General features: G+C 41.5%; 1 protein-coding gene across 3 annotated transcripts in view; it reads left to right on the forward strand.

Annotated features, from left to right (window-relative positions):
- Positions 1 to 900: 900 nt before the first annotated feature.
- The window catches only part of LOC134206234 (protein single-minded), a 131795-nt gene continuing 119690 nt past the window's right edge, over positions 901 to 13005 (forward strand). For 2 of the 3 annotated variants that reach the window (XM_062681925.1, XM_062681924.1), the window contains exon 1: positions 901 to 1212. The gene's annotated coding sequence lies outside the window, so the exon portion shown is untranslated. The remainder of the gene's footprint in view (positions 1213 to 13005) is intronic. The other variant, XM_062681926.1, reaches the window with a different exon arrangement.

Raw genomic sequence — 13005 nt, forward strand, 5'->3', positions numbered from 1 at the left:
AGTGTTGACCGCATCCAGAATTGAGAAAAACATGATTTTCCCACTTTATCTTTAGTTCTGAACTTCAGAATTGTTTGTTGGCAAGTTTGGAGAAAACCCAATGCGAACGCCCAAAAAATGATCTTGAGTGTATAGCGCTGCAATGAACTAAACAATTATTAGAATGCAAAATAATACAACCCCGAGCAAGGTCTAGTAGGTATGTCATAACTTTTTTGGGATTTACAATAGGAACTTTGTGCTTCGAAAGATATAAAAAAAACTACACACGCAACGTAACATTATAATTCATAATTCATAATTGTAACATAATTGCAACAATTCCTGTTTGAAGAGAACGATTCGTTCAAATTTATTCACGCTCGTAAAACTGACCCATTTCCCATTGTGCCATCACCATAATAAACTGGAGCTCCAGTCATTGTATTCGCTCAGTATCATAATCCAACAGTCGCTCCTTTGACTCTCTTTCTACTACCCATCATAACAAAAACCCAACTCCATCCTTCCATCCAGCCAACCTTCTGTCTCGCTGCTGCTGGTCGCAGCATCAGCCAGCCCAGCATCAATCCCGTCCTCGTCATCCGCAAGAGAAAGAGAACGCGCGCGCACGTCTCCTCGCGCGTCCGAGAGTTTGATGTTGATGACGACGATTCTGTGAGCTGTGTTTACTTACGGGATGAATGGCGTTGATTTTCGGCTGCTGCACGTCCTCACCCCTCGCGTCCGGGGATGCTCTAAAATTTAATACAAGAGTGCGGTTTTTCGTGCCCTGCTCTTCCTGGTATGGGATGGCAATGGTGGCGGCATGGCACGGTGCCGGCAACAGCGGCAGCGGCGACGGCGGTCGTTAGCTCGTTTGGGGTCTCCTCCGGTTCGGATACGCGGTTCGCTTTCAGTCCTCGTCATTCTACGCGCCAGAGCGGAAATCAGACTTTGCTGTGGAATCGTTTGGCAAAATCATCCAACGTTGCATCTAAATACATATGACACGGTGTGGTTGGGCGCGCTGCTGGCCGTCGTTGCACGCGTGGTTCGTCGCGTACCGTCGAGGGTGTGAGGAGCGGGTTTAACGACTGTGTGCGGGGGAGTGATAACAGAGGATACCACCTGCAGCCGCCATGTTTGTGTGTGTGGTTTCGGTGAGATTAAACCAACTGTGTTTGACCAATTAAAGTGAAGTGATATGTGAATTAAAGTGTGATGAACGCGGTATGGAGAAGAAAAAGATTGTTGAATGCACATAGAATGAATACCGTGACTTGAAAGTACAAAGAGATGCAGTAGAATGAAATATTTTGATTTTTTTGCACCGCCTTCAAATAAGACTTTGCCAATTGCCATAATTAGCTAGAATGTAAAGGCACCGATCTTAATGAATCTATGTATAGGAAAAAAATAAGCGACTTGAATGCAAGCATAAACAGTTAACTACTGCTTAACTGTTCGCCTAAAAACTTGTGAAGAAAGTAGACTGTAGAAGCGGGCCAAAGTATATTTGCCTTTCTCATATGCTAAGTATACGTAAAGGCTGTATGATTACTCTAAAACCGAACTTTTGATAGAAGGCTCGGAGACCCATAGTTTGCTATTGCAAATTGGCCAGATCGGATTATTGGCTCATAAGTTATGGGCAAAATACTATTTCTTATGCTCAAAAAACGCTAAAAACGCTTATTCACCTTTGGTGGGGTTTCGGTCACCGAAAAACTTTATATTTTCTGGTTCTTTAATGGTTTGTTTGATAATATATCACCGATAAAAATCAACAAACCGGAGAAAAAACTTATTCACATTTTTTAAATTTTTTTTTGGCACGAGAGTGGCACCAATACCGCTAGGTGGATTAATCAGGGCTTTTTTCATTTCATTTTGAATCTTGAAGCCTTGCAAATGATTTTTCATATCTTTTTGATATTGGATGTCAAAGAAATCATTTCATTCTACAGATTTTGGGTTGACTTCATGCCGATACTGCTGTTTGTGCGGTAGCGGACTTGACACGAAACAATGTATTTCGCAACAGCATCTTTTTGGCTCAGTTAGTTGGTAGAAAGTATTTTATTTTTCCAAAAGATCATATGTCGAAGGATTTTAAAATTTTGTTTTTATGCTCGAGGACTATTGTGCAAATAACGACAGCATGTTTCAAACGTGGTCAGAGGCAGTGTTAAATTAAAATCGAGTGAATCTGTATTCCGAATTATTTACTCCATCACTTTCGAGCGATTGAATTCTAATGAATCCTTGTCACCATCAACTACTCGGAGCAAGCATAGTCTGGATTTTGCTGAATACTTTTTGTAGCGTAAAGTACGTTAGAAAAGCAAGCATTCTTATTACGGAACAGTTTATGGCAACATAATATTTCTTGGAAGATCAGTATTTAGCTCGTTCAAATAAGTATAAAAAAATAATAGACATTTGCTATTTTCATAACCCGTACCATCGAAGTATGTTTGCTGTTGGCCTACATAGTATCTATAAAAGAGAATAATCATGATTAAAATTTAACAGATTCCACGTTTACAGCAAATTGTGGGCTGAATAAAATCTTCAAGTAAGGTATAATTTGGAATCCTTCTCGGGTCACAAGAAAAGGATTTCCATGGGCCACATTTTGCCTATTTTTTACTAAACTGCTAACAAAAATGGTTAGGTGCAAAAATTAGGTGCTTTAATTAGGTTATAATCTCATTTTTTTCCTAATGTGGAAAATCAAAATAACGACTAGAAAATTAATTAGTGGAATGTCTTCACTATTCATAAGCCAAGTTCGTACTATCCCATTCAATTCCATCAATTGATATATACGTATTTCGACCTCAACAGTAAGGCCGTTTTAGATTAGATTAGACTAAGTCGAAACAAGTACAAGTACAATCAATTGATGGAATTAAATGAGATAGTACGCACTAGTCCTATGAAAAGTGAAAAGACGACCAATATGGTCGCCGTCCGGATGCCATGACTGCGTGAGTTCTGTAGGTCGTGAGAATGCGAACGTCATACTTTTTGCATGATGAAATTTGAAGCATATAGCCTGAAGAATGAAATGAACCGAAAACATAAAAAATAAATAAAAATTGACTTGACGACGGCCCTTCGAACAGAAGTGGTGGCCGTTTTGAAGCGTTTTTAAAAATCTATTAAATTAATAAATTTACCAGGTCGAAGGTTCATTTCATGAAGCAAATGATTGTGGGCTTCGTGGCCGTGCGGTTAGCGATGTCAATCGTCTAGACGCATGTGCTGTTGAGTGTGGATTCGATTCCCGCCCCGGTAAGGAGAAAACTTTTTGTAAAGCGAAAAATTCTCCATTGGTCCACTGGTTGTTGTGTGAATATGTGTCCTGTCCGTTGTCTCATGCTAGATGTTAAGAGTTCAGTCTGTCCGACCTCTGGTCGAAGACGGTGATCCAGTTAGTTCCCTTTAAAAACGAGCCTTTAGTTGTACAAACTACTATTAACTAATCTTTTGACTTTTAAGATTTTATTCAGTTTATTAAGTTTTTTATTCGTGTACTCGAAGAGTATTAGAGCATTAATTTTATCTGAAAGGGAGAAAAGCCAGCTAGCTGAGACGCTGACAGATCGTTTGTTTAATATGTCTTCTTCTTTTTAAATTGTGTGGAAACCGTGGAAACTCTACAAATCAAATGTGACTCATAACGTCGGTAGCAAAATTGTTCACTTCAATTAAAACCTGTTTGAATTAGCTATTTTTAATGGTTGTATACTTATCGTGGAATAAAAATTATTTTTCATAATACAGGATTCTTCTCATTCTTCTTATTGGCATTACATCCCCACACTGGGACAGAGCCGCCTCGCAGCTTAGTGTTCATTGAGCACTTCCACAGTTATTAACTGAGAGGTTTCTAAGCCAAGTTACCATTTTTGCATTCATGAGGCCAACACGATGATACTTTTATGCCCAGGGAAGTCGAGACAATTTCCAATCCGTAAATTGCCTAGACCGGCACCGGGAATCGAACCCAGCCACATGGTCTTATATGGTCTTGCTTTATAGCCGCGCGTCTTACCGCACGGCTAAGGAGAGCCCCTATATGTAACAGGATTATGCATATTGATAATCCAGCATTTTACGAAGGCCAATGGCCGCCACAATCAAGCTCAGTTTTTGGTAGGGTGGAAGCAGTTTGAAGTTTGGGTCTGAAACAAAAACGATAAGCTTCCATCATGATGATGATGATGATGATGATGATCGCTACGATGTCAAACGACACAAACCAAACGTCAAATTGATTGCACCCTACCAGAACATGAGTAAAATTTTGGCGGCCATCACCGCACGTAAAATGCTGGATAACAGGTTCAATTCACTGCAGTAGATATAAAAGAAAGTTGGGAACATAAATTGCCAAACGAATAATTTTGGTTACGACCATTTGAAATTGCATCTCTGTACACTCGACGCATCGTTGATGACGCGCACGCCGTTAGCTTTCGTCGAAGATTTTTATTAATCTTCTGTAATAATGAATTTGAAGTAACGTATGAAGGTGTTGTAAATGTCATCGATAGATTTATGTTAAAAATACTCCTACTATTTATTTATTTGAGATAATGGCGTTTTGAGCCAGTCCGTCTATAATGACGTGAAATTAAATCGTCACACTTAATTTTATTTGACGAGCTCGGTTAACGAATAACCGATCTCTCAACAGCTGAGCTTTCGGTAGTCCCCTCAGTAAAAAGTTGAACAATTTACCGAGCTCTCGGTTTGCAGACTCTGTCAAAATTGCCGAGCATTCGGAAAAAATACCGAATAAAAAATATATAAGTTTGCCTTTCCTTTTATTTATTAATATACGAAGTTAAAGAAAAATGAGAAACATTCTTGTCCATAATATTTTTCATCTATTTAGTTTACATCTAAACAAATAACACTGAATCAACAATTCGAAGCCACAATACACAGTTCGAGGGCATATCTCTCCATCTTCGGTTGCGCCCCACGATCAGCAAGTCATTTTGCACCTGGTTTGCCCATCTTGCTCGCTGTGCTTCACGCCGTCTCGTGCCGGCCGGATTGGAACCGACCACCATCTTTGCAGGGTTGCTGTCCGGCATTCTTGCAACATGTCCTGCCCATCGTACCCTTCCGGCTTTAGCTACCTTCTGGATACAGTGAACGTTCGCTAATTGGGGTTTTTCTAGTTGGGGCGCTTTTTAGTTGGGGGTTCGCTAATTGGGGCGAAACCCAATTAAAAAGCAGTCAAACGTCAGAAGATGATGTCAAAAATGCGTTGTTTCTGTGTTTGGCGGGATCGATATTTTCTGCTGCGTAAAATTTTCCTTTGTTCAATGCAAAAATTAAACAACATTTACGCTTGTAAAATGCCCCAATTAGCGAACGGCATTCGCTAGTTGGTGTGAGGTCGTGCCCCAATTAGCGAACGATCACTGTACTGGGTTCGCCGTAGAGCTGGGCGAGCTCGTGGTTCATTCTTCGCCGCCACACACCGTCTTCTTGCACGCCGCCAAAGATGGTCCTAAGCACCCGTCTCTCGAATACTCCGAGTGCTTGCAAGTCCTCCTCGAGCATTGTCCATGTTTCGTGTCCGTAGAGGACTACCGGTCTTATTAGCGTCTTGTACATAACACATTTGGTGCGGTGGCGAATCTTTTTTGACCGCAGTTTCTTCTGGAGCCCGTAGTAGGCCCGACTTCCACAGATGATGCGCCTTCGTATTTCACGACTAACATTGTTATTAGCCGTTAGCAAGGATCCAAGGTAGACGAATTCCTCGACCACCTCGAAGGTATCCCCGTCTATCGGGGATATCAGGTCTATCACTGCTTCCCAGGTGGGCCCTGTCGCGCTCGGTTCCGCCCACAAGCACGTACTTTGTCTTCGAAGCATTCACCTCCAGTCCAACTTTTGTTGCTTCACGTTTGTAACCGTTCGCAAAATCGTATGAGGTAATTAATCAACCTTGGTGGCCACCAGTCTGTTGTTTTGCCCGACGTTCTTGAGACAATACCTCAGGGGAAATCCTCGAACGGTTGCTGGCTGAACCTTCCAAACCACTTGCCAAACCAACGGAAACCCAAACTCGCTCCGCTCATCCCTTATTGCCCCTCGTACTCACTTAAGCTCGCTCAACCCAATACGCACTGACCGAAGAGGAATAGAAGTCTGAAATAACCAATCTATCAACGGAATAACTGAAACGTACGAGAACAGTGTGTTCTAAACGGAAATGCTGTAAATAAAATCAATTGGCATCCAGATCTACTAGTTCAACATATTTTTTTCGAGGGAATTCATTCGGGTTGGACGACATGCTAAATGGGCTAAATATTTATATGGGAAACTTCATGGCCATGATTACAATGTTTCCACGTACCTGTGCAGTATTTTCGTAGCGATGGCGGGATTCCGGCGGGTGCCGAAGGCGGATGGCTTTCCGGCGGGGTGCCGAAGATGTAGACTCTTCCCGCGACGTACTGAAGATGGGAAACTTTCCGGCGGGGTGCCGAAAACGCCGAACTGTCCGACGAGTACGATGACGACTCGTTCGACCGTGCTGGTGACGTCGGTGTCTCCGGAGCATCGAGTTACCGGCAGCTTGCCAGTGGGCGATCGCTGCTCCACAAGATGGCGGTGTGAGCTCGTTCGCAAATGGCCGAATTAAAGGTGCGGAGGGAGTGGCGGCTGGACGGAAAACTTCCGATTTACGATCCTCGAGAGCGTCCGGAATACCGTTCCCTCGAGCTAGTAGCCCACTTTCCCTTACGACCCGGCTTCACGTACCTTTCCGATTCACCGGGCGAGGACTAAAAGGAAGCCACTAACTCTTGGTTCAGGTTCGGTCCAGCGTACGATAATTAGCGACGTACGGGGACCGTGCTCTCGGAACCTGACCACCGGGGGTTGTAGCGTACGGGTGGTTCTACGACAGTTTTTGGCGACTGTCGGGTCAGTTTCGCTCGACTGACTAGCGAACTTCACTTCCTCTCCGTTTAGCTACCTCGAAAGGCGGGCCTTAGCGGACACACGAGCTCGAATGGTCGCTCTGCGACCCACAACGAAATTCGGACGGGAACCCCAAAATGACTCCGCTGGTCGCTTTCAAATTTCCAGCCCGTACAAAAAAAACGCCTGTGCGCTTTTTTTCCAAATAATTCCTCCGGCAAATGGAGTAGAATCACGTAATCGTCAGGCGCACTGACGGAAAATAAGCTGTATCTTCGACAGACTTTGAAGGTGCACACGTTTCACTTTGAAAGTATTATTCACAAACTCGGAACTGAAAAACCGCGATACTTCTTCTCCTCTAGTGCGAGCGAAAAAAGAACGAGCTTAAGGGTTCTATCCTTCAGGAAACCTTGAAGGACAATTGCTTATTCTTTAACGATTTTCGAATGGCGATAGCAGTTTGGCGCCTTCCTAGATTTAAGCAAATGGTTGAAAAAGAGCTCTATACTTTCAGGAGCCATTGCTGACTCACTGAAGCAGTATACCACTTTGTTTAGCCAAGACACAAACCGCACGAAACATTTCATTACTCCAAGACAGTCAAGTAGTCAGGCAAAGCCTGTTTGTATTTTGGTCTCGCTTTGGTCTTCGAATCGCCAGGCCGACTTAACGAATTCTAGCATTATTTTGCTTAAAAAGATAAAAACGTCCAAAGGTAAATTAATTCAAATGAAATAAAATATATATACAGAAAAGAACAAAAATAATTAATTAACAATAATTAAGCTTTAATTCAATCTAAATATTATTCTCTTTAATTTAATTACAATAATAAAAACTAATTTCAAAATTTATTTACAATTGATTTTGCTTAAAAAGATAAAAACGTCTAAAGCTTTTGAATTTCTTTTAAATTTAATTCAAAGTATCCTTCGAACGTTACACTTTTCAGGCGGGTGTACAGTTCTGCCACCTTTGCAAATGCTCGGCCGACAATGTCCATGACATCCGCGAAACAAATAAACTTGACTGGATCTGTTGAAAATCGTACCCCGGCTGTTACACCCGGCTCTCCGCATGACACCTTCTAGCGCAATGTTGAACAACAGGCACGAAAGTCCATCACCTTGTCTTAGTCCCCGGCGCGATTCGAACGAACTGGAGTGTTCGCCCGAAATCTTCACACAGTTTTGCACACCATCCACCATTGCTTAGATCAGTCTGGTAAGCTTCTTAGGGAAGCTGTTCTCGTCCATTATTTTCCATAGCTCTACGCGGTCTATACTGTCGTATGCCGCCTTGAAATCAACGAACAGATGATGCGTTGGGACCTGGTATTCACGGCATTTTTGAAGGATTTGCCGTACAGTAAAGATCTGGTCCGTTGTCGTGCAGCCGTCAACGAAGCCGGCTTGATAACTTCCCACGAACTCGTTCACTAATGGTGACAGACGACGGAAGATGATCTGGGATATCACTTTGTAGGCGGCATTAAGGATGGTGATCGCTCGAAAGTTCTCACACTCCAGTTTGGTAATGGTAATTCCTCCAGGTAATTCCTGTGGTAATTCCTCCAGGAATAATTTTGGAAATTACGCTGATAATTCCTATGGTCACTCCTTTACTGATTCCTTTGAATTTTTTTTCCAAAAATTCATTTGAAAATTGATCCAGAAATTTCTTTGGGAGTTCCTCCAGGAATTGCTTTGAAAAATCCTTGGATATTGTCCAATGTTCATGCCGCCCCCAAAAATTCACAAAATTTTAGCACTTTTGATTTTTTTGAATTTCTTTCTTTTTCGGTGAAGCATCTTTTCTTTCGGGGGGCAGCAGGGACTATGTCCAAGGGCTTGACGATCCCTCCCCAGGCCATCTGCTAGTTGTGGCGCCTGCCTAGGATGTGGTGGGGTTTGACAGTGGGCCCTGTTAAACCTCTTTAAAAAGCTGAATGAATCCGCAAGTAGGCTCCGCCAAAGCGACCGTGTGCCGCTCAAAGCGCACAAGGCCAAGTCCTGGTGTTAGGTGGGACGCTAAACAGCCCTGACGAGACGGCCTCGGCGAGACAGGAGGTTTGCGCAGGCCCAATAAGCCGCCTGGAAAACCAAAAATTACGAACAATATAAGAGATAATGCGACTCGATACAATCGGCAACGACGTAGGTGACGAATAAAGGATCACGATTGGAAGCTTGGAACATGGAACTGCAAGTCGCTAGGCTTCGCAGGTTGCAACAGGATAATCTACGATGAATTACATCCCCGCAACGTCGACGTCGTAGCGTTGCAGGAAATCTGTTGGACAGGACAGAAAGTGTGGAAAAGCGGGCATCGAGCGGTTACCTTCTACCAAAGCTGTGGCACTACCAACGAGCTGGGAACCGGCTTCATTGCGTGGTTGGCGAAGTGCAGCCGTGGACCGAGCTGAATGGAGAAGACTTTTATGTGCAGCACAGACCACCACAGCCAAATCTTTTCTTTCGTGCAAAAAAGCATTCTAATTTAAAATTGTTCATTTGCTTGCCGAGTGATTAAATATGGATCAAATTTTATATAGGGGAACAGACGGCTTTGGCAGGTTTTGTTCTATTATTGGCAGGGGGTTTTTATCGACCGAATTTTATGAAATTTGGCCACAATATTCTTTGATATGCAAAGAATGTTTGGGCCAAATTTGAGCATAATCAGTCATAAAAACCCCCTGCCAATAATAGAACAAAACCTGCCAAAGCCGTCATTACCCCTATAAAATGAAATAAGTTTGCCAAGTTTGATTATTTGAGAGATGAACTTGAAGTTTTTTTTTCGAAACATGTATAAAATATAGACTGCAGTCCCCGTTAGCCATACGAGCTAATGCATAGGATCCGTAGATGGTGAGTTTGATTCTCGGTCCGGTCCAGGATGTTTTCGGGTGGGTAAAATTCTCGACATTCTGGGCACAAGTGCATCCATTGTAGTTACTTGCCACACGGGATTCATACTCACGCAATGGCCATATAAGAAGAGCATAAAATATTGAGCTTTATCTGAATTTTTTTTTGGGGATTTCGACTGGATTAGTTGTTAATATTCGGGGTTTTCGGCTTTCAGTCACATGAAAATGTTGATAATTTCAAATCATTGACAACGTTTTGATCCTGGAGGTTGGATGTTCAAACCCCCAAACCCCCGGATCGAAACGTTGGCAATGATTTGAAATTGTCAACATTCTCATGTGACTGAAAGCCGAAAATCCTGAATACTTATTTATCTGAAAATTCACTAAAACAAAATTATGAGTCTTTCGATTTTATCTTTTTATAATTATTTTTTTAATTTCTCACCTCAAGTTTAGACCAAAATGCTTTGATTTCCCACTAATCATGCAAATCATCGCAAATTTAACATCCCAACAAACAACGACAAGCTACAAATAAGCATCTAGGTTGAATTATTGTTTATTTGTGATCTTTGTAGCTGAATAAAATGGATGCTGAATAATTTGCTAGACAGATTTCATTTCAGCATTTAATCTAACTAATATTCGACATGGCCTTTTTATTTGTTTACTACCTTTATTTGAAGTTGAACATACGTTTTCGTTTTATCACATTTCAGCACATTGGGAAAGTTTAACAATGTACTGAACTAATGATTTTTAAAGTTCTCTGTTCGACTATGATGTGATGCTCTGAAAGGGTGGTCGAATTGAGTTTGAATAGTAAATTAATAATCAGGCATTAGACATCCTTCTTAACCTTTGTCCTTCTTAACCATTGGATTTCACATTTATCTGATCTATCGCACAGTGGGAAAAACATGCTTTTTCAAGAAAATTATTTTGAGCTTTTTAGTGGAATGTCTTCACTTGTCATAAGACGAGTTTGTACAATCTTTGTACAATGGGATTATGACAAGTGATGCTTTTTCAGTTTGAGAGAAAATCTGGATTCTAGATCTGGGAAATTTGATTTATAGAAAAATAATGATTTATTTTCAAGACATGCTTTTTATTTTCGTGATTTATTAAACTGTCGGAGATTATAACGAACAAAACTGCTGGAGCAATAAAAAATCATGCATTCATGCGGAACTAAATTTACTAAAAGCCGGACATAACGCCGTTGAATAACATCGGAAAATTATTGAATCTTTCATGTGTGGAATCCCAATATTATCGCACGGATGTTGATCTTTATTGCGGCGAAATTGGAATAATCTTAGCATTTGACAATCATATCGCAACCGATTATCAAGAGATTCTGAGGAAGGCCGAATATACATTGATTTTATTTTCATAAATTCATAAATAGCATTGGGGACGGATTTTATTTTATCGCTTATCGACATTATTTTTACGTATTTTTCCTAGTGTGCGATGGTTATGACTGGCTGAACAATGGTTGAAATAAAAATCTTAACAGTTATTAACCCGTTTCGGCCCGGGTTACGATTTCAAATTGTAAAATCCACCGTTCTCTTGTTTTTCGACCGATTTGCATGAAATTTGGAGGAAAGATGCATTAAACCCTATATTTTTGTGTAGGTGTATTGATTTGGTGATTGGGTCCTTGGGTACGGTTTTATCGAGGGGGTCCCCTGGGTCAAATGGGGTCAAAAATAGGTCAACTTCCTTTTAATCGTAGATAACTAGTAGTAAATGCTCTCAATAATGATGCAATCGTTTTTATTCATCATTTTGAAATAGTGGGAATAGGAACTACACGTTTGGACCTCAAAAATCCGGTTACAGATGTTCCGGGAACCTGGTTCCCCCAGGGAAGTGGTCACTTTTTGAGATGTTCTGAATCCCAGCTTGCGACACATCAAACTTCATGATTTTGCAACACAAATATAATAGAAGACATTCGCAGAGCATCTGAGCACATTAGCCACTTCCGGAGGTTCCCTGGGAACCTGGTGCCCCAAGGGAAGTGGTCACTTTTTGAGTGGTTCTGAAACCAAGCTTGCGACACATCAAACTTCATGATTTTGCAACACAAATACAATGGAACACATTTGCTTAGCATCTGGGCACATTGTCCACTTCCGAAGGATCCCTGAGAACATGATGCCCCAAGGAAAGTTCCCACTTTTTGAGTCGATTTGATACCCAGCTTGTGACACATCAAACTTCAGCTCTTTTCATCACAAATAGACATTTATAGACATTAGAGCCATTTACAGAGCATCTGGGCACATTGGCAACTTCCGGAGGTTCCCTGGGAAGCTGTAGCTCTCAGGGAAGTGGTCGCTTTTTGAATGTTTCTGAAACTCAGTTCACAACACATCAAATTTTCTGATTTTGCAATACAAATACAATAGAAGACATTGGCAGAGTATCTGGGCACAATGACCTATTGCGGAGGTTTCCTGTAAACATACTGCATTTCACAACCTTGGGTGGTTATGAAACCCAGCTTGCGACACATCCAACTTGATGATTTTGTAACATAAAGAAGCTGAAGGCATTTGCACATTTGCAGAGCATCCTCTCCCTCACCCCGAAAAGTCATGAAACCCTGCTTGCTATATATCATACATGATTTTGCAACACGAATACAATAGACAACATAAGCAGAACAGCAAGACCAATTCAATACTTCTTGAGCTTCGCGAGATGCCTGTGCAGCCAGAAAAGTGATTAGTTTTTAATGGTACTCCAGTTTGCGACATATTAAGATCCTCATGATACCTGGTGTCTTCAGCACAGCGCAGCCAAAAAAATGGAAAGGGGGGGGTTTGCTTCTGAAAAAAAATTGTTTGAGAGGGTTCGAAAATAAATTTTCTTATAAAAATTTTGTCTCTTCCAAAACTCCCCCCCCGTGGCTTCGCCACAGGTAGGTGGATATTGTTAGGTGGTTTTGAAAGCTATCTAGCAATACATTAAATGTCATGTTTTTTTAACACAGATTCAATGAAAGATACTTACGCAGCACCTAGATACATTGGCCACTAATTTTTAAGGGTAAATATGCTATATGATATTTTGGGGCCTTCCTTAGCCGTGCGATAAGATGCGCGGCTAAAAAGCAAGACCATGTTGTACAAAGCTGGATAAGATTCCCAGTTCGGTGC

Source organism: Armigeres subalbatus, chromosome 1 (genome assembly GCF_024139115.2).
Source record: "Armigeres subalbatus isolate Guangzhou_Male chromosome 1, GZ_Asu_2, whole genome shotgun sequence".
NCBI lineage: Eukaryota > Metazoa > Arthropoda > Insecta > Diptera > Culicidae > Armigeres > Armigeres subalbatus.